We start from the raw sequence: 19,707 nt of genomic DNA, 5'->3' as shown, positions 1-19,707 counted from the left end.
TGTGTCTGCAGCGCTCACATAAAACTCGCTGGATATGGGCAATTACGCTTTTCGTGTTTGCTGCAGCAGGATTATCACACGTTCGCTTTCAGGATGGCTGACCCAGTGACGCAATTAATTGTTGCAACCGTGATGAGATAATGGACCACCGCGCGCATATATAGATACACAAAGTCACGTGTTTGCCGGAGCAGAAACTGCGAAGATGTGCAAAACAAATATGTGCACTCACTATTTGCTTCAGTCCTAATTATAAATGTCATTTTTAAAACCTTTATTATACGTTTGACCTAAAAATAGAAACTCTTACAAAACATGAAATTCTAGGAAATTTGATAGTTGAAGGCAGCTAGAAATCTTGCATATTCCATAAAAAAATCCTTAGACTTAATCCAAGTAATAATCAGATTGTTTTATATAACAGCGGGGGCCATATTCGTGCGACGCGCAGATATGACGTCCGGTGGAGAATGGCGCGAAAAAACGGTCACGTGAAAATGCGCGAAAAGAAGCAAGTTTTGGTCAATATTGTGACATAATTAGCATTTCTTGGACTAATTGTGTCTTTTGGATCGTAAAAACAAACTCTTGACACTCGTACGGCAATCCAAAGAGAGCTTTTTGTTTTCCACATTCACACGCCATCTTGGATCTGCGCAGTAGGAACCAATTTTATCGAATTAATTTCCAGAATTAAAAATATTTTCAATAAGGAAATCAATATTTGGGGAAAAATGAACAATTTTACGTTAGTATTTTGCGCTTAACGTAGCAAATAAGAAAATAATAAAAATTCGAATTATTGTTTCTTCGATATAAGAACGAGAATGAACTTTTTTTTTAGATGTTTTGCTCTTGAAAAGGAGGGGTTCCGCCTATAATTTAGTAAAAAAAGCTTAGTTCTGTTTATTCACCGCACACGTTTTTAAAGATAAACTTTCTCACAGCAGCTTCTCTTACAAAATAAATTCAGTGAGAAAGCGGAAATGGCACTCACTTCCCAAAGTGTTAGAACACGATCGTTAACAGTGAGCATAAAAATGAATCACGACCTCAATTCCATTAGTTTAAACCAATTTCAGAGTTCACTGCCAAGGTCGAGGAGGAAAAGACAAAAAGGAAGTTTCCGTTTCCTCGCCGCGAATGCAAATAAGCGCGCGTGCAGTCGAATATAAACCGCTCTCTTTGCCTTTTCTCGTCGGCGCGCACGCCGTGCTGCTGCTTAGTTAGTGTAATTTCGCTCATTAAAATGCAATTTGCGACTGAGCGCCGGTGCAATTATCAGCCGAGATGCGGCAGAAATCGCGATTGTTCGTTGCCGCGCGCAGCCTTGACTTTGCCGATTGTTTTGCGTGTATACGCGTTTCACGCTCGCCGCATTTTGTTATGCAATTTATATACTTGGTTTCGGCGTTTTTCGAGAGCAGCAATTATTTCCACCCGCGGCCTCGCTCACTTTGTGACATATTGTCACGATGTCTCTCGACACGCCGCTCCGCCCCAGGAAATCGTCGCTGAATCGAAGGTTTCGCTCCAAACATTTTTTCTGTCGTAATTTCTCCTCAGGTAATTTTAGACGGGTCTTCGGAGCACAATGGTCGGTTTTAGACGCCGTCTGTGGGATTTATTTGTGGCATAGTCCATTCATACTTTAAAAGCTCTGAAGGAATTATGTTTTAAAGATCATGTTTTTTGATAAATTCTTTGAATTTTTATATCTAAAATAAAAGAGACAAGAGATAGTTATTTTTTGTTGATATAAAAGGAACCTTTTGATTTGAATAAAAAATAACAGGAAGTAATATTGAAATAATCTCAATGCACAAAAGTGACTAAATAGAAGATAAAAAACGACGTGGGAAACAATTTAAGTTTGACAAACTCCACCTGAATATTTAAAATATATAAAAATATCCTCAAACGATTCAGATAGGCTTTGATTTTAAGTATGGTTCAAATTTGTACGATTCGAGCATATTTGATGCTCTTGTGACGATGGATTCTCAGAAAAAAATTGTCGATCAACCAAACTTCAAGGTGTGTTGTGCAAGGACTTGTGGAGGGTGCCGCACGTGTGATAATAGGCTTTATAGAAAAGAAGCCGAGGGGTTCTTTACAATAAAAAACGGTGCCTCACTCCCCTTCATTCTTTCTGCTCGGGGTTTTACGGGGAAAACTTGCGTAAACGCATTTATTCTCGCAACACGGACATTTTTACAGCTCTCAGAGCTCCATAAATAACGAAAGATTCAATTTTTATAATTGCAATCAAGATTATTGCTCATTTCTCATGACATGCACGTTTCTCTAGCTCTGGAAGATCTCCAAAGACGCAGCTCATCATGCATATTCTGACACCATTTGATATTGTTATATTTATTTTACTTCATTTCTCCTTTCAGATTGAGTAACGTGTTAAGCATAAAACTATTACGGTGAACGCTTTCGTCGAGTAATGTAACAAAATAACATAATGCAACGGAGCATGATTCGTAAGTTTTTGGTGAGCAAATAAATTTGAATTCAACTCACGATTCGTACAAAATGATCTAATAAAGCGCGGCAATCAAGCAGTTTCAATGAAGGACGTAATTTCCACGTTTTGAAACCGCGCAGTTTTCACTTTTACCTAGCAAGAAGCTGTCGGAAAAAGCGTGTTAAGTGCCAAAAGCGCCTAACCCGCTTTTGCACGCGCAGTCACGACTCTGCTGGACCGACACAATAGAGAGCGCAGTAAATAAAACATTATTTTTCATTTCACTCTGCGTTATGAGCTGTAATTCGCGCTGATAACGAAGGTGCCGCGGACAAAACGCGCTGACCAGCGAGAACAAACTAACTGAGCCAATCAGCACACACACGCACCGCCGGGGCCGCCGAGAAGGTGTTGCAAAAGCTGATGGAGAGAAAGCAGCAGGCGCGTTACGTATATATGTACTTGTGTGTATCAACATCAACACACACTCCAAGTTCACACCCTAAACCGAAATGCAAAAAACGATTTACATATAAATAACAGAGGGGCGTCTCCGTGAAATTCTACTGTTTTTAGCACTGCGGGCACATCAAAATAGGAAAAATGCATGAGGGTGGGCATTGAACCAGTGTTTTTGATTTGATATGGGACTGATACGCGTAATCAAAAGGCGCTGTCGTTGTCAACAGCAACCTGCACAAAATAGTCGCGAAAGTTTTGTCAGTCGATGATTTATTTGAGGCCTCAACACTGAAAATACTGCCGATATAATTTATTTTCAATCTGTTAATTAATTTAAATAAAAAAAATCACATTTAAATTCCACGCGAGCTCCAATTGATTGGATCTTGGGAAAGCTCACTCTGATCTCTCCTGATTTAGCACATTTAATTTTCAAATTAGGATATATTCCAAAATACAAAACATTTTTAAAGTCTTAATAATATTCTGGCGATTCTTATAACGTAACTCAGAGAGTCTAAGGTGAAAATAAAATTGTTCCAATATTCAAGAACTTTTATTCACCGCTGCAACACACTTTTATTTTAAAAAAAAATAACCTCAAATTTTCTGTTTTGTCCCAAACAGACAAAATAACCGTTGTCAATCGACCTTGATTAATTGAATCTTTTAAATACGACATAGAAGAATAAAGTTGAACAGGAATTTCGTCAACACGGCTAGCCGTAACTTAACATTAGAATTCAAAGTTGGAAATTGGCAAGAACATAATAACTAAAGCAACAGCGTTTTGATTAAAATATTCTTATCTCATAGAGGAAATTTAATACTCTTTTTAAGAATTTTTGTGGCTGGCTCGAAAGCACATATTACTTCCCGCCAGAACCTGTGGTTAGGCGACTTTCGGCTCAATGACGTTCGTATGCATCAATTAAAAAAGAATTAAGGTTGCAAATTCGAATTCGGAGAAGAGGACTGATAATAAAGGTGCCGGGAGAGAATGTGTGTCAACTCTCGAGTGCTGACCAAAACTGGCCCGGCTTTTATAATTTCGGTTTTACGACCTTGACTCTGTGATCGCGCCGAATCGTGTGTGTGTTTGCTTTGGCACACACGCGGATGCGTCTGTCTCCCGTAGAAATTTCATACGTGGGGCATGATAAAAACCTGTCCCTAGCTCGCATTGTTGTTTGTTGAGTTAACGAAATTCTGTACGGCATGCAGTGAAAGTCCGCAGGGACGACACACTAAAAAGTAAAAATCGTCCTCACGCATGCACAAGCTTTTTACTTTGAATGGGCGCGAAAATTTATCACCTGTTGGTATAAGGAAATTGACTGCCACGGAGCCAAGCAGTTTCGCTCGCTTCTTGAACGGTAAATCGATTTTAAAATCAAAAAAAAAATCATGCCTTTTTTCGGAGCAAACTAATAATGAAAAATATAATAACACTGCTCCTTCTTGGTTTCTTTTTCTCTGTCCAAGGAAAACTCACATTTATATATTTTCAATCAATAAAACTTGCATTGAGCAGCTGCCGTGCTTGAAATGAATTATTCATCGGAAATATTGGAATTGGCAGGTGAAAATTGTTGAATGTGCATAATGCATTCGACAAGATTAGCTGACATTGCGTTTATAAATTAATTACCTAACGTAAGGCCGCGCCGCGTGCGTCCAAGAACACTTGTTGCTGCCAGATGGAAAGCTCGGCAGCATATTCTCATTAATTCCCTCTATCTCTCGGCCTTTGTTTTAGCAACTTTGGATAAATTATGTGTTCTCCGTCGCATATACATAAAATATTATGCATTCATTGCTCCTTAGAAGCGGTATGCGCACAGGTCACAGTTCCAGCAAAAACAAGGCGAGGACACGGCTGCTTGTCAGCACTTGTCAAACGCACAAGGCAAAAACTTGCAAAATAAATCCTTTGTTGCGCAAGAAGACCCTTCCTGCTTGCTCGTAAATTGTACTAAACGCGCCAAGTAGAGCGGACAAATATCTCATTAATAAGCAGGAAGCCACAATATTTTTTTCCGCTCTTAATATGATAATGGATGCAACTAGGAATGATTGGTGGAAAGTGCTTCTTTGTATAGCATAGAACAAGCGTGTGGCAAGGTTGCATCTGGAATTAGATACACTATACGGTAATAAGTTCAAAGTTCTTTCCATACAAAGGGATTGATTTTAAATTCCAATTTACTGCTGATATGAGAAAAACGGATAAATTTTATTAGCAAGTTCAGCATTTTCAACGACGTACAGAAAATTCCGGTGACGTTTGTATTTTCGGTTAATAAACGCATCGATATAAAATTAAAGTGCAGCAGTCAAATAAATCAATTAAAATAATCTGGTCTTGGTGCAACCCATGAAAGAGAATATCGAACTGGGCTCTAAAACCATTAATGATAGTCATAATTAACTTCTGCTGTTCATTTTTAAGATGATAGTATAAACGAAATTTATTACATATGTAGTTAATTGATAAAGGGCAACAATTGAAAATGATTTGGATTGTTGATGGAAACAGCGTGTGCAGTAGAGTGATTTGCTTGCAATTTGAACAGTTCAAAATACTTATTTTTGGTCAATACAAGAAGAATAGACAGTGCTTTGCTATTTGAAAAGCATAAAACTTAGGGGCAAATTTACTAAATAAATAAAATGCTGTTTTTTGCAGCTTTTTTCTCCCGCATTTTTGGTGCTCACTTAAAAATTACATTTAGAATGTTTAAAAACTAAAAAAGTCCACGAGTCAACAAAAACCAAAACCCATTCCCTCTCCATGTAGGGCATTTATTCAATGAGATGCAAAAAAACGCACGAAACTGGTAAATACCGCTAAAAACCACTGCACTGCAAGTTTGGGAAATACCCAGCCCTGTGTTTTCTAGGTCAATTTTGGCTTGCACTCAATTTATTATTTGACGTTTATTCTCACTAATAAAATACAATTAACATCACATAGTATGACTTGTCGAGGGTAATAAAAATAGGGAGAAAGGGCGCCACTCCTGGCATTCAACATGTTAAGACGTTAAGGCATTTGTAAAGGAATTTTTCGGGGGTTCATTTATTTGCAGTTTCAATCCTCTGTAAACGATAACCTTCTAAAAAGAAGATTGAAAAAATGAAATAACTTTTTTAACATTCTCCCAAAAACAAAGCATCTCAGAAGTAACAAAACCACGTGCAAATTTTTGTCTAGACTAAAATTTCCGACATTTACATATTATGAATAGAGGCTGCGAGTGGACGGGGACACCGAAACCAACTTTCACGCGCGCTCTATGGATGATTGGGACCGGAAATCCGATAATGCAGCTCCGCGCCGAGATTGTTCTGAGTGAGCGCGCGGCGGAGGGAATGGAGTTGCGTGGGTGCCCCAGCCCGGCCCTTTGCTAAACGTGAGCATGTATTTTAATGCCGCGACGAGTGAGCGAGAGAGCTCTAGCTCTCGCGCATGCAGAGAGACTGCATGCGCATTGTACATATATTGTATGCACTTTGAGACTCTTGAGACACGCCCGTAGTCAGAGCCGGACAAGCACGTTTATCTCTTTCTCGCCTTATTCTCCAGAACACATACTTTCCATTTCGTCCGTTTTGCACCAGTGGATTCGATTTCGCACCTGAAGGGCGTTGCAGTATAATTTTCGAATTAATTCGCCAGCCGCTTTGTATACATACAAACTCTCCTCTCATTGATGAATGAACTGATTTTGTCTTCTCTAATCCTTGGCCGACATAAAACGCTTCCCACCTCCAAATTTTTTCGCCTTCTTTAATCAATCATAGGTTGACAGATATACGAGCACAAAAATATTCAATTTAGAACTAGTACAGTTCAATTTGAACATTATTTAACTATGAAATGAGCAAAAAATGTGATGTGATGAATTTTTTAGTTCGTTTTTTTCATCTCAAATTAAAATAGCAAACTTTACAAGAGTGCAAATTATAAATACAAAATTGTACTTTCACAACTTGTTTAAAAATTACTTGATTATTTAGTTATTATTTGTAACAAGCCAACTGAACTTGAGGTTATCTCTAATCAATTTTTTGGGGTCAGACCTTTTGCAGTGCACATTTTTATTATTAGTTTGCTGACAGACGCGCATGCACACAAAACACGCGTGTCACGTGTTTCATACATATTTGTAAAAATGTTAACCTTTATCGCTCCTGCGTGAGTGAGGATTGCAAGTGCAAATATTGTGATAAGCGAATCAACTTTTTCCATTTCCTCGATTGCGATAAGAACAATCGAGTTTTGTGAATGTTGTTGATCTCTTATTTTTCCTCGTTGAGAACAATTTTAGTCTATATTGAAAAATATTTTAAATATTATTGTTACATGTAACTAACAAAAGTCCAATTAAATTTTATCAAAGAGAAATAAAGCCTCGTGTATTGTTACGTTTTCAATTTTAATTTGGCCTCAGCAGCAGGCAGTTCACAAGCGATAAAAGCTTCATTCAGCACTTAAAATGAAATTAACCAGCAGCTCTTCAGCGAGAGACAATAAAATTTGGCCAAATTGAATGCAGGAGAGGAACAATAATAATGTAACTCGTGAGTTTCGTCGTTATCTATCGTACGCCGCACTCGGCTTTGCACGAAACTCGGGAGAAACAATGGAGCTCGGCTGTCTGCATTGAACGTGTGTGCTCTAAATGGTTAATAATAGTAATAATACCAGCACCCTTTACTTTTGCAATTATTGTTATTGTTCAGGTGAGAGGTGACGAGGGTATTATATGATTGTTTGCGTATCAGACACCGCCGCAAGGTCAAAGACAACGTGAGCTCTTGATCTGCTTTTTCTTGTTCAATTTCAAACTCCCATAGCTAATAATTAAAACACGCAAGTTCGACAAGGCTGGCCCGCAGATCATTGTTTTCGAGTGCGGAGGAAGCGAGCAATTCCTATGCATAATTGTGCGTCACAATTGGTAATGACAACTGCAAGGTTATCCACTGCGTCATATTCAAATCTTGATATTAATTTTATGCAAGACCAAAAATTCACTTTCAACCAGCGGGGGCCAGATGTGCGATAAAATTGGTTCCCACTGCGCAGATCCAAGATGGCGTCTGATTGTGGGAAGCAAAAAGATCTCTTTGGATTGCCGTACGAGTGTCAAGAGTTTGTTTTTACGATCCAAAAGACAAGTAATGCAAATTATGTCACAATATTGACCAAAACTTGCTTCTTTTTGCGTATTTTCACGTGACCGTTTTTTCGCGCCATGCTCCACCGGACGCCATATCTGCGCGTCCCACGAATCTGGCTGAAATGATGTGTTTAAAAACAATAAATCGGACAAGAAAAAGTCTATGTTACTCCGAAGAATAAATTATTCATTGGGGCTTGTACTAAAACTTCAACGGTACATTATATAAATTTTTTAATTTAGCTGGGCAAGAATGTTTTACGTTACAAATGAGCGAGAGGATCCGAGTTTTGCTCCTTCTTTGAGTTCCGTTAAAATTCATATGCATAATGCCCACGAGCATGAATATTCGGCATTAAATCATACGCCCTGAATTGAGTTGACTCAATCCGATTGTTGTGTATATGTTTAAATCATCTGCATAATTCGCTGATAGTTTTCGCCACGCCCAGGAGGTCCGACGTTTGTTCTGAGGCGGAAAAATTTGCGCGGATGTCTGCTCGGGAAACTGAATACGAAATTTGTTATAAGTGTCCGTCCCGTTAAGAGGGATTGGCGTTTATAATTACGAGAATCAAAAGACCGGTTTCTCGCGATGGATGAACATTATTCTTGGGGACACTTCCCACAGCAGGGAAGACGATTTTGGCTCGCTATAAACGCATAAATCTTGCCCTTAAAACAGGTTTCTCAAGGTACACGTTGCAAATTGTAGCTCCATTTGTGTTCGTATTGAGATAAATGGTCAAAATTCTGCATTTTACACACACAGCCGAAATGTTGAAATTTTCTGCTGGCGCGGGAAAACGTCATGCGGTGAGCTGCCAGCGTTTCATTTATGACAAAAGCCGTCAAGTTTTCACCTCGATCCTAGAGGACTGGTATTATTAAAATAATTGTATCACATTGCGTGCGCTGAAACCTTGGAAAGCGGAGTAGAAAGTGCAAAAAAGAGCCGTGCAACCACCCTTTCAACGAGAGTTAATTATTGCCGCCCACAGGGCGAAATAATCCAATTTCGAGATCGAAATCGATTCACCAGGCAGAGAACCGTTTGCAGGCAATTTCGGAAGACAAAACGCACACATAATTAGATTTCGACCACAACGCAGAGAGTGTCTGATGGATGGAAGAGTGCCGTTAAAAAGACTGTTTGTTGATTGTGTAATACATAAAGAGAGTCTGGAGCAGAATCTTCCTTGCTCGATGGCAGCGCGAAACAAAAAGTGGCCACTACGGTATCAGACTTTGAATTAACTATAAACGCGCGCGTATCACGTCGATAGGCGAGGGAAACAATTATTTATCCGCTGGCTCTCCTTCGATTTTTCCACTGCGTCAACAAGCGCCGTTACCAGCACTCACAAAAAAAACAACAAATTGCACTCGCAGAGCAGGAGCTTTATTAGAGGAATTTCATTGACAGCCGCCGCGGGAATAACGCTATATGAAATGTGTTTTATTATAAGTCGTATAGGACCGAGTGGCCAGGCCGGCCAAGCCGTTTTCTCACCAGCAGGAAGCATTATTTCAGTTTGCTTGTCAGCTGGGGAACATGAACGAACGGCCCGAGTGAGCTGTTAAGGCTCTGCAACATGACGGCAATTACGCCAACATTATGATTGTGACGTAGATTGACACACCAATTTATTGTTCTCATCGTCAAAAGTGTCAATAAAGTGTGCTACGAAATTGAGTTGATAAGGCGTGAACAAGGGCAAGAAGTTGCTTTTTCGTAAATTCACAGGAAAGGCAGTTAAACATTATGGTGAATTGAGGGCAAATTCCTACACGCCGATAATTATGGTTTATCGTGTGTAAGAAGAATTTGAATTTATCTCACAAGCCACTGATTGCAACAAGAGAATCCGAATTTAGCCACGAGAGTATGGTTAAGCTTCGCAAAATTCTTAGAAACTCGGCGAAAATCTGGATTTTGATTGCTTCTATGTTCTGCGCTGCGGAATTCCTCAAGCAATTGATTCAATCAACAACTTTTATTAGAAAAAAATCCAAATAGTTTGGTTACAATCCTCTTTTGAAGCTTTCTCTTTCAACGCAGTTTGTGTAATTTATTTTAAGTGGTTCCAAGTTGTTCTAAAATATGAATTTTTTCTTTTATCTAAAATATTTTTTTACAGATCGGTTGCCCTGAGTACTGATAAAATTTCCAGGAAAAATCGTGTAGTGGACACTGTGTCCCTCTAATGAAAATCAGATTTATTTCGCTAAAAAGGGAAATGTACCTCATAGTTCGCAAAAACTGTTAAATAGATCGTGACGAGAGGAATCGAAATCATAGACAAAGGCCAAACAATTTTTCGATAAATTTGGAAAATTCTTAAATTTTATTGTTGCTCGGTCGAGATTTGATTTTTGCACATTTTAGAATTTAATTGCGTGTCAAAATCAACAAACAATAAATTCAATGGACCACTTTCTAGAGCCCAACAATGCAAAATCTTATTAATTGTGGTTCTGTTAAGACCGACTTTGTTTGTGGATGAGATTTAAAAATCCAATCAACCAAACAACGAAACATTTTAATTGCTCCTCTTACATCTAAAATAAATAAATTACATTTTTTTCACAATCAGCACAAATGGAACGAATTAGACGCAGTGCAGACCTGAAACGAAAACAAACTCGCGAGTTTTGTCTAGAGAAACCAGAGTGGAACGTCGTCATATCGGCGGAGAAACCAGAATCATTCAGCGAGATCTGATAAAACGCACGCAGGAAGAAATTTGGGCGGCAAGTTTGCAAGTGGCAAGCGCAGAGCTCATTAGAGCAACGTACTCGCTGCTCACACTATCTTGGTCGGTGTCAAAACGGCTTTTGACAGCCAAATGATCTCGGTCGTTACAGTACAGCCGTGCCGGCGGCCGAAGCGCGCAGAGGGTAGGTGTCAAACGCTAAACGCGCGCGCGGCAGATAACAGAACAGAGAAGAGAAACCACATCAAATTTCCACGGGCGCGCGCTGATTACATTATTTGTGCCATTACACAGCTGCTCCGACCATGTGTGAGCGGCCCTCACTCAGCGCGCCACTGTTGCTAGCTGTGTGTTTTTGCGATAAGGAAAACGCCCCTCGCGATCGATCTCACCCTAATTGAACTCGTGAGAAGTAGTGGTGTTGCTGCATCTATAAACTAAATCTATATAACGAGCCTCTCGTTCTGCGAGTAAGAAAGGGCTGTGCGTTTATGTCGAATGCTCGCAAATCTACAAATCGTGAGCTTTATTAGCACATTCATTTTTTTCTCACAGCAAACAGTTTTATCTCTTTGAAAAAAATAAAATCAAATCAAGGATTCATATCCCGGAAATTCAAGATGCCATTCTTTATGGTCCATTTCGATTTAAAGACGTCAAACATTTGCTGATGTTATTTCACTCACTGTTCAAGAGAACAAAAATTCAATATTGGCTACACCGTAAATTTGAAGGCTTCGCAACACTGCCGATTTGACAGCTCGAGTGAATTTTAGTTTAAAAATTCTCATTGTTAATCCTTCCGCAAAAAAACTATTTTAGATTTAATTAACTCAAACAAAAGCCTATTTCCTGAACGGTGCCATATTCAGAGCGGAGAATTTGCACTGATGGTCGCACAAAATAGATTTTATTTATTGAGAGGTTCGCAAAGGGCAAATTTTTAGAGAATTAAATTAATTTTTTCGGACTAATGTAGCTTTTTAGCTGCACTTTCCGCTTTTCTTTTCATTTGTACAAATTGAAAACAAGCAGAAAGGAAGTTATGAAATGATAAAACAAGTGTAAATTTCAATGGTAATAGAAAAAAGGAGAAACGTAAATTAGTGAGTTAAAGTTTTCAGGATTTTTGAATTATTTAAACAGGAATGTTTGATTCGTAAAAAATTATTTGATTTTTGACATTAGAAAGTCTCTCATTGATGCTTCTAAATTTGAACAAATTTATTCCTCGCACAACACGCACGTATTTAGAAACTCTATATTTCAACGATTTAAATTTTCAAACAAATTTGATTCAGCAGAGTTGATTAGAAGGTCCTAAATATCAATAAAATATTTGAAACTAATAAAATTTTTACAGCAAAGTGTCACCGCGAAATTTTATGTTTTGATCAAATTGGAAAAAAGCCAGAAAATCATCAATTAGTGTCAGCATTATTATTTATTATAAACGTTGACGAAGCCAGCAGTAATAATCCAAAATTGAAACTAATTGTGGCCTGCAAAAGTGTGACACGCTTTCCAATCAGGCGGCGAGTGCAATAATTAGCATCGGCCTCACGCACACGCCGTTCTCTCTTCCGAATTCTTCTGGAGCGGCGTGGCGGCGGCGGCGTTTCGGCGTGCCAAACGGTCTGTTGGTATACACACACACACGCAGACTGCAAGGCGTATTTAGCAGCCACGCCGATTGCATATCCGCGGCGTGTAAATGAATCTTATTATTCAATCCACGGCTGATTTGCATAACTATCATTGACAATGCCTTTCACACAGTGAACTATATTTACTCGGCGCTATCTGGGGCACGGCGTCCGAGAAAAACGAGGAATTGATACATATGTTGTAGCTTCACACCACCGCCGCCGCCGCCTTATGGCACTCGCCAAGCTGCAAATTAATTCGTAATTGTATTTGTGTGCCTGCTTGCGTGCAACACCTGCAACGCTCAAGTTTGCTAATCTAATTATATTACTAAGACTTTGTGCGAGGAGGCAATGAAATTCGCGACTTGCTTCACTGGCCGGACTCACACTGTTTAGTCTGTGACAGCAAACAATGTTGCGTCTGCACAACATTCTCGGCTCGCCATAATGTTTCACTGCTGTACAGAGCTTAAAATATGAATTTGCAATGGATGTGATGAAAATTGTAAAACAAAAGATTCTACTAGTGTCCCAATTTTTTTTAAAAGTGTTTATTCGATTATTTATTAGAAGAAAGTCACGAAGTAACTACTCCTCTATTTTTAAATTGGTTGAACTCGTCACTGGGAATTCAAATGAGTAAGCTCAGCAAAGGGTTATAAATTATATACCACTCTCTTCTGCGGCTGCATTACAGAAAAAATAGACCGTTAAGTGCTCCATTTTAAAATTTAAATTTAATAATAATATACATTCACAAACAAAACTTCGATTTACATAATCACTGTGGTTCGGTCAGCGGAAACGAGCTAAACGCATGTAATAAATTGAGTGGAAAACCACGGTCGGCGATTTGAGCGATTGGATCCACATTAATTTTGCCAAATTCCGCAAAGCTTTCATGCAAAAGCCGCACTTAATGACCGAACGGTTGTAAAACGAAATGATTATAGGATAATTGAATGACCTGTTAATTACGGTGAAATATACCTTTTACGGCCTTCTAATAACCATAACGAATTTAAAAACCTTGAACTTGATGATCTCAAGTTTAATTAGTTGCAAGTTTTTAAGAGAAGGAATTATGATTCACCGAATCATCAACGCGTTATCTTATCTGTCGCATTCAGTAAAAACAGAATTGACAGACTAAGCAACTTCTGATGATTGACCTGCTTTCGCTATCATAGCTCCACAAACCTTTGTGCAATAAATAATCTCATTCCTCGAAAATAAAAACTAGACATGAAAGAGAATTGCACCACATTGGGGACTCCGACACTTGTCCTCTTTTTGATTGCACTCAGCAATAATTGAGTGCAGTCATTGTTTATCCACTGCCGGTGAGGCAAAATCCACTGCATTTTGCTGCATTGTTGATTTTGTATTGCTGATTATGATGATACGTTTCCTCGAATGTTATCACATTCAGATTTCAAAATAATAAAGATTTTCTATGATGTTTTTCGATTTTATAGACTTTTTAAAGTGGAATGACACTGGGCAACAATTGAAAATTATTTGAATTGTTAGATGCTGTAAGCAATTGATCGATAAACAATTTGTTCAACAATTTGCAATAATAAATAAAGGACCTTCCTATACAGTAAAAATTCAAATTTTGCCAATTTTCTCCAAAATTTACAGTGCTTGAACATATTTTCTTGGCATATTCCGATTCCTCTCGTCGAGATCTGTTCAACGGTGTAAGCCACTTATTGCGGAAACTCTTGGTTTTTAAATTAAATCGGATTTCAAGTAAGGAGACAGCCATTACCATTTGAAAAGCACGCTAACTTTCCAGCCAATTTTCTCATAAAATTACAGTGCTTCTTAGGTCCATTTAGGCTTTAACTGAATCCTTTATGCATTGGCAACAAGCATTTTCCAGGATTTTAATTTAATTATTTGTATGGTTTAAAATTCTTGTTTTCTCATAGATGCGGAGGAAGAATATGCACCAGTAAATAATCACAAATAATTTAATTAGACACGAAAGAGTGTCACAATTTCTCTTAAGCTTTGCTGGCAATGGCCACTAATGAGGCTAAACTCCTCACTTGATTGATCCAAGCACTCATTCAGTCAGGAAAGGCGTTCATCATAAAACAGACTTCATTTCCAGCGAGGAAACAGATGTACCGAACAATTACTGACCACTTAGAGCACCTGCCTTTTGCCGGATGACGGGCAACATTGGAGCATTTTGTAAGTTTTTGCTCCATGGCGAGAGATCCACCGCGGAGCAGTGCAGTCTCTCTCAGCGCGATTAATAACGACAAAGAGGCGTGTAATTAAATCACAATCACCTTGACCAGAACTCGCGCGCAGTGGAGCAATTACATCCAAGTGTCGGTTTGCAATTGGTAATGAGACTTGAATTGCTGTGGTCGCTCGCCGCTTTGTGCAATTATTTTTTCAGCTCGCCTTTGTGTCAATATTCTCGAGAGAGCACGTCTCGCCGAATTGATTATTTTCTCTTCTTTGACGGCTAATTATCCGTCCTATCTCCGCCGGGAGATGCAAGGAAAAAAACACGCCGGTTTCACAAGAGCGGTAATTAAAAATTAATGATCGGAAGCATCTCTCGCTATTATTTTCCGTTCGCGGGAAGCCTATTCTCGACACCAGATTCCACGCGGCTCTGAGATGCTCCAATTAGTGAGGGAAACGCACGATGTATTGGCTCCATCGAAAGGACAAACGTAATCATAGCTTCGGATACAGTATATAATTGATCAGGAAGGGAAATGAAAAAATTGTGTGATTGAGGTGCGTTATTAAAAGAGCAGGGAAGGAAAACCTCTGTGTAGAGAAAGGGATTTTCAACGGTATATATGTCTAAATTTACGAGTGAATTTTATTGTTTGTTTAAAGTGGGCAACATTTGAAAATTATCTGAATTGTGAAACACTTGATTGAGTTCTTATAATAAACTGTGTCCAGTTTAAAACAATCAAAAGATAAAAATAAAGAAGTAGACTGTAAAAATTTAGATTTTCACATGTTTACTGCAAACTGTAAATTATTACCAAGGAGGATTTTCGTTTCCAACTCGATCCTAAGGGATTAAAACTGGATTTTTCGGGGTTTGGAAGGAATTATTCACTTTAAATAGAATTGCCCTCACAATCTATTCACAAGTAGAGGGACTGTGATGAGAAGATTTGGCAATCTGACGCATACACATGGTCTATATGTATAGCCATTTAAATTTTCCAGGAAATAGGCTAAATCTGGAATTTTATTGCGACATCCTCATTCTATTGTTTTAGAAATTGCAGACATAACATGGAAAATCCTTCCTTCTAAAGTTTCTTGCTGATTAAGGAGTTTGTTGATGTCTCATGTAAATAAATTGTACACGCTTGAAAGGTAAATGAATAACAAGACTTCACTTTCATCGATTTCAGGGTTGTTCGACCAATCTCGAGCAGTTTCAGCGAATCATGTTTGCCCTTAAGAATGCAGCAAACCTCGAGTGAAAATTTTTTCTCAACAATTAATTGTCACAAGCATTTGGTTGATTTTCATGCCATTTAAACGCATAAACTCATCCCTTAGGATTCAGTTAAAGCCTAAATTGACCTAAGAAGCACTGTAGTTTTTTTTAGAAAATTGGCTGGACTGGAAAGTTACCGTGCTTTTCAAATAGTAATGGTTGTCTCCTTACTTGAAATCTGATTTAATTTCAAAAGCAAGAGTTTCCCAAATAAGCGGCATACACAATTGGACAGATCTCGACGAGAGGAATCGGAATGTACCAAGAAAATATGTTCAAACACTGTACATTTTGGAGAAAATTGGCAAAATTTGAATTTTTACGGTAGGTAGGTCCTTTTTTACTATTGCAAATTGTTGAGCAAATTGTTTATTGCATCCAACAATTCAAATAATTTTCAATTGTTGCCTTGTATCATTCCACTTTAAATAGTTATAAATAATAAAGTTAACACTTTTTCTGGCAAATTAGCAGCTGAGAACCGGCGTAATTATTGTGCAAAATTTTGTAAATGCAAGTTTGTTCACGTCAAATAGTCCTTAGCACCATATTGGAAGCGTGCAAATATTGCGGAGCCCTCCTAACCAGTTCGGCACAGAATTGCAAAAGGCGAGCCGCTTTCATTGGAACTTATTTGCTCTGGTTTCAATCCCCCATTTTCGAGGAGACATATTCGGCGAAGGTGAGTGGCCTGATTGAAGGAAATCACGTAACGAGAGCCTTCGCGCGTTCTTGCAGATTGGTCACTCATCAGCAATAAACAACAACAGATCGTCAAACTTTCACCGCCGGCCTGCCGGCCGGCCGAGCCGCGTGTAATTACGATTAAACAGCAATAATAGCGACATTGATGGGCTCTGCGGCGACCTTGGCGGACTATGCGTGTGCACTTTTGAGCAGCGACCGTTGCTTTCGGAGGCTGTTGATGCACGTGCTGTATGCGAAGGAAGTTGTGAGTGCGCGAACAACACGTCGCCATGCAGCGTCTATGCCATTGTCGACGAGATGATGTGTGTGACTGATAAACTCAGTGGCATAGTAACGGAAGCCGTAGATATAACTTCCCTAATTGCGGAGAGGAAAATCGAGAGTGTTAACCCGATTGAATTTTCCGCGGCGACGGCCCAATTCCTGGCACAAAATGAAATTCCGAAGGAGAGCCAAAAATAGCGACGAATACTGAATCCTTTATGTATATTAAATCCTCTTTTCCTCGCTGGCATGTGAAAAAGGCCGCTTGCCAATTGTGCGCCAGAGAGTTATGCACATACAACGATGGTTTTACTGTACAAAAGTCTACGCGCGGCGTGCATCAGCGGCGGCGGCGGCGGCAATACATATATGTGTATTATGCTTTTTACCCTGAAGAGAGAGAGAGAGAGAGAGAAGGCAATATACTAACACACACACAACAATGCAAAATGAATTGGATGACGCAATCCGGCACGTTACGTTCGCTCTCGCCGCACCGCAGGTAACCTTTTTGAAAAATAAGTTTCATCTGATCGGCAGGAATACTCACGCATCAGCAAAAAATGCTCGCGGGAATTCGCACGACGCATCATCGCTCAGATTAAAATTTCTCTGAACCGCAGCTAATGCGTAATTTCTATTTCACTCTCGTCATGTTCGATAATAGCAAAATGAAAACAATGGCTGGATGAAATTTAGAATTTAGTTCACATTCCACGCCTGGAAAACAAATTGACGGGTATGTCTTACTCTCATCCAAAAAAATAATTTTGATATTTTCTATAAATCAAATTCATTAGAATAGTGGACAATATTTAAAGGCTACAGCGTATGTGTTTGATTCCGTAGGAAAATTTCATTGGTTAACCTTATCAAAAAATTGTAAAACATTGCGGTTTCCCTTCTTTATCAATTTACAATCTCTGTTTGAAACGTTAGGAATGGAATGAAAAGAATCTTATTTAATTAATAAATGATCTGGGCCCATTGTTAGTCTTCTGATAAAAATTATTTCTTAATGTTTCTCCTCCAAATTCATGCCAAGAGAATAATAAAAAAATTTACCTACAGAATTTAACTTTTTTAAAATTTTTTGCGCCATGTGAACCGAAAAACTGCTCGAATATAATTATTCTCGAGAAGATGCAGCAAAGCGTGCAAAGTGCTAAACGAAAATGGCCATCTTCCTGTGCAACCTGCTCTTGGCTAAACTATCGAGCAGCACGCACAGGAAACCGAGAGTGATTCTCACCGGCGCATTGCACTATATCTTTTCAGCAGAATGGGAGTTTTCGGGTGTTGCTACGTCAAACTAAACGTATCCTGACGAATAATTCCTTGCAAACCAAGCAGAGTTGATTTTCAAGGAAATCTTGTACACCACAAAAGCAAGAATTATTTTTCCTTAATAACTGACGTCATCTGGTAAAATAAAATATAAGCAACATAAGACTCTTACAAAAGAACATTCGCGTGGTTAAATTCCATCTCCTTTTTTATTTGTTAATTTGAATTTTTTGAATTTATTTTGGAATTGGCTGCTCGCGGTCAGCGAGTGAGTCACAAATTGGCGTGGAATTCAATGATTTTTCTCGTCATTTTACCTGGTCATTTAAGTCTGGTTTGTGACTCACACACAAGTGGATTCTGGAATTTCCAGCGCGGCGCCTGCCTCTTTACGTATGCGAATATATCAGAAGAAAGGATCGCTGCGCGGGCTGCCTCAGCAGGAAATTGCACACACAAAACATATTTGCTAGAGCCGTTTGCGTAATTTGCTTAACTGTTTCTTGAAACGCGCAGCCGTGGTCAAAAGGACCATTATTCAGATTTTGTGCCACATTCAAGAGGTCTGTCTCGTTTGCACAGTTTCTTCAACTAGCAATGAGAGGAGCGACGACCCCCTTTTTCCAAATTTGGATTCGAGTCTGGGAATGGGATTAAGATTAATTTTGTTTATTTCAAATCTGGCCGCTGGAGTAGGACTTCAGCAGGTTTGAAGACAGTGTTAGGCAACCAAACTGGTGGTTTTAAATTGAATTACTCGACATTTCACTCATCAGCCGCGTCCTTTCTTACGCCGAGCAGTTGTAGGACTTTGCAATTGAGATCACCAACAGATTAATTTAATTTCTTCTAGTGCTAAGAAAGTATTAAGTTGGATTTTTTTATTTCAACTTCGTGGCATTTTGGAGCGAACAAAAAAAAATTAGTATTCTCCAGGAAGCCTGTTAATCTCGTTTGCGACCAGAGTTGAAACAAAAGGCAGGTTTTTGGCAGTCCAGCCAGCGTGCAAAATCACGCTCTCGGCGCAAATTGGCACACTTTTCGAAAAGGGCAGAAATGCTGGAAGATGGACAATCGTGCGAGAGAGCAAACGAACGGTGCATGTGCCGCGCGCGCCGAGAGGCCAGCCTGCTAAATCGAGAGAGTGTGTGTGTGTGTGTGTGAGAGAGAGAGAGAAGAAAAAAAACGCGCGAGCAAGGCAGGTACAGCGAGAAGCTGAAGGTCAGCCTCGGTAACGGCCAGGGCACGAGTGAGTCAGGGTGGTCAGTCAAAGAAAGGTACTCACTCTGCTGGCAGGCTGGGGCGGTCTCACTGCGCGCTAGTATCCATTTTGGGGCTCAGGTTCAGGGGGATTTTCTGCTGCTGCTGCTGCACTCGTCAGGTGGGCTCTCGCGGGCGGCCGCGTCTATCCTACTTCTCGTCCGTCCGGCCGGGATCTGTGCTGCTGCTGCTG

General features: G+C 39.3%; 1 protein-coding gene across 1 annotated transcript in view; it reads right to left on the bottom strand.

The window, feature by feature from the left end:
- Positions 1–19,707, bottom strand: part of LOC135938902 (beta-1,3-galactosyltransferase 5) — a 36,645-nt gene extending 16,938 nt beyond the window's left edge. Inside the window, exon 1 of the mRNA XM_065482923.1 lies at positions 19,540–19,707. The gene's annotated coding sequence lies outside the window, so the exon portion shown is untranslated. The remainder of the gene's footprint in view (positions 1–19,539) is intronic.

Source organism: Cloeon dipterum, chromosome 3, assembly GCF_949628265.1.
Source record: "Cloeon dipterum chromosome 3, ieCloDipt1.1, whole genome shotgun sequence".
NCBI lineage: Eukaryota > Metazoa > Arthropoda > Insecta > Ephemeroptera > Baetidae > Cloeon > Cloeon dipterum.
The sequence above is the reverse complement of the archived record's forward strand: the minus strand, read 5'-3'. Positions and strand labels throughout refer to the sequence as shown.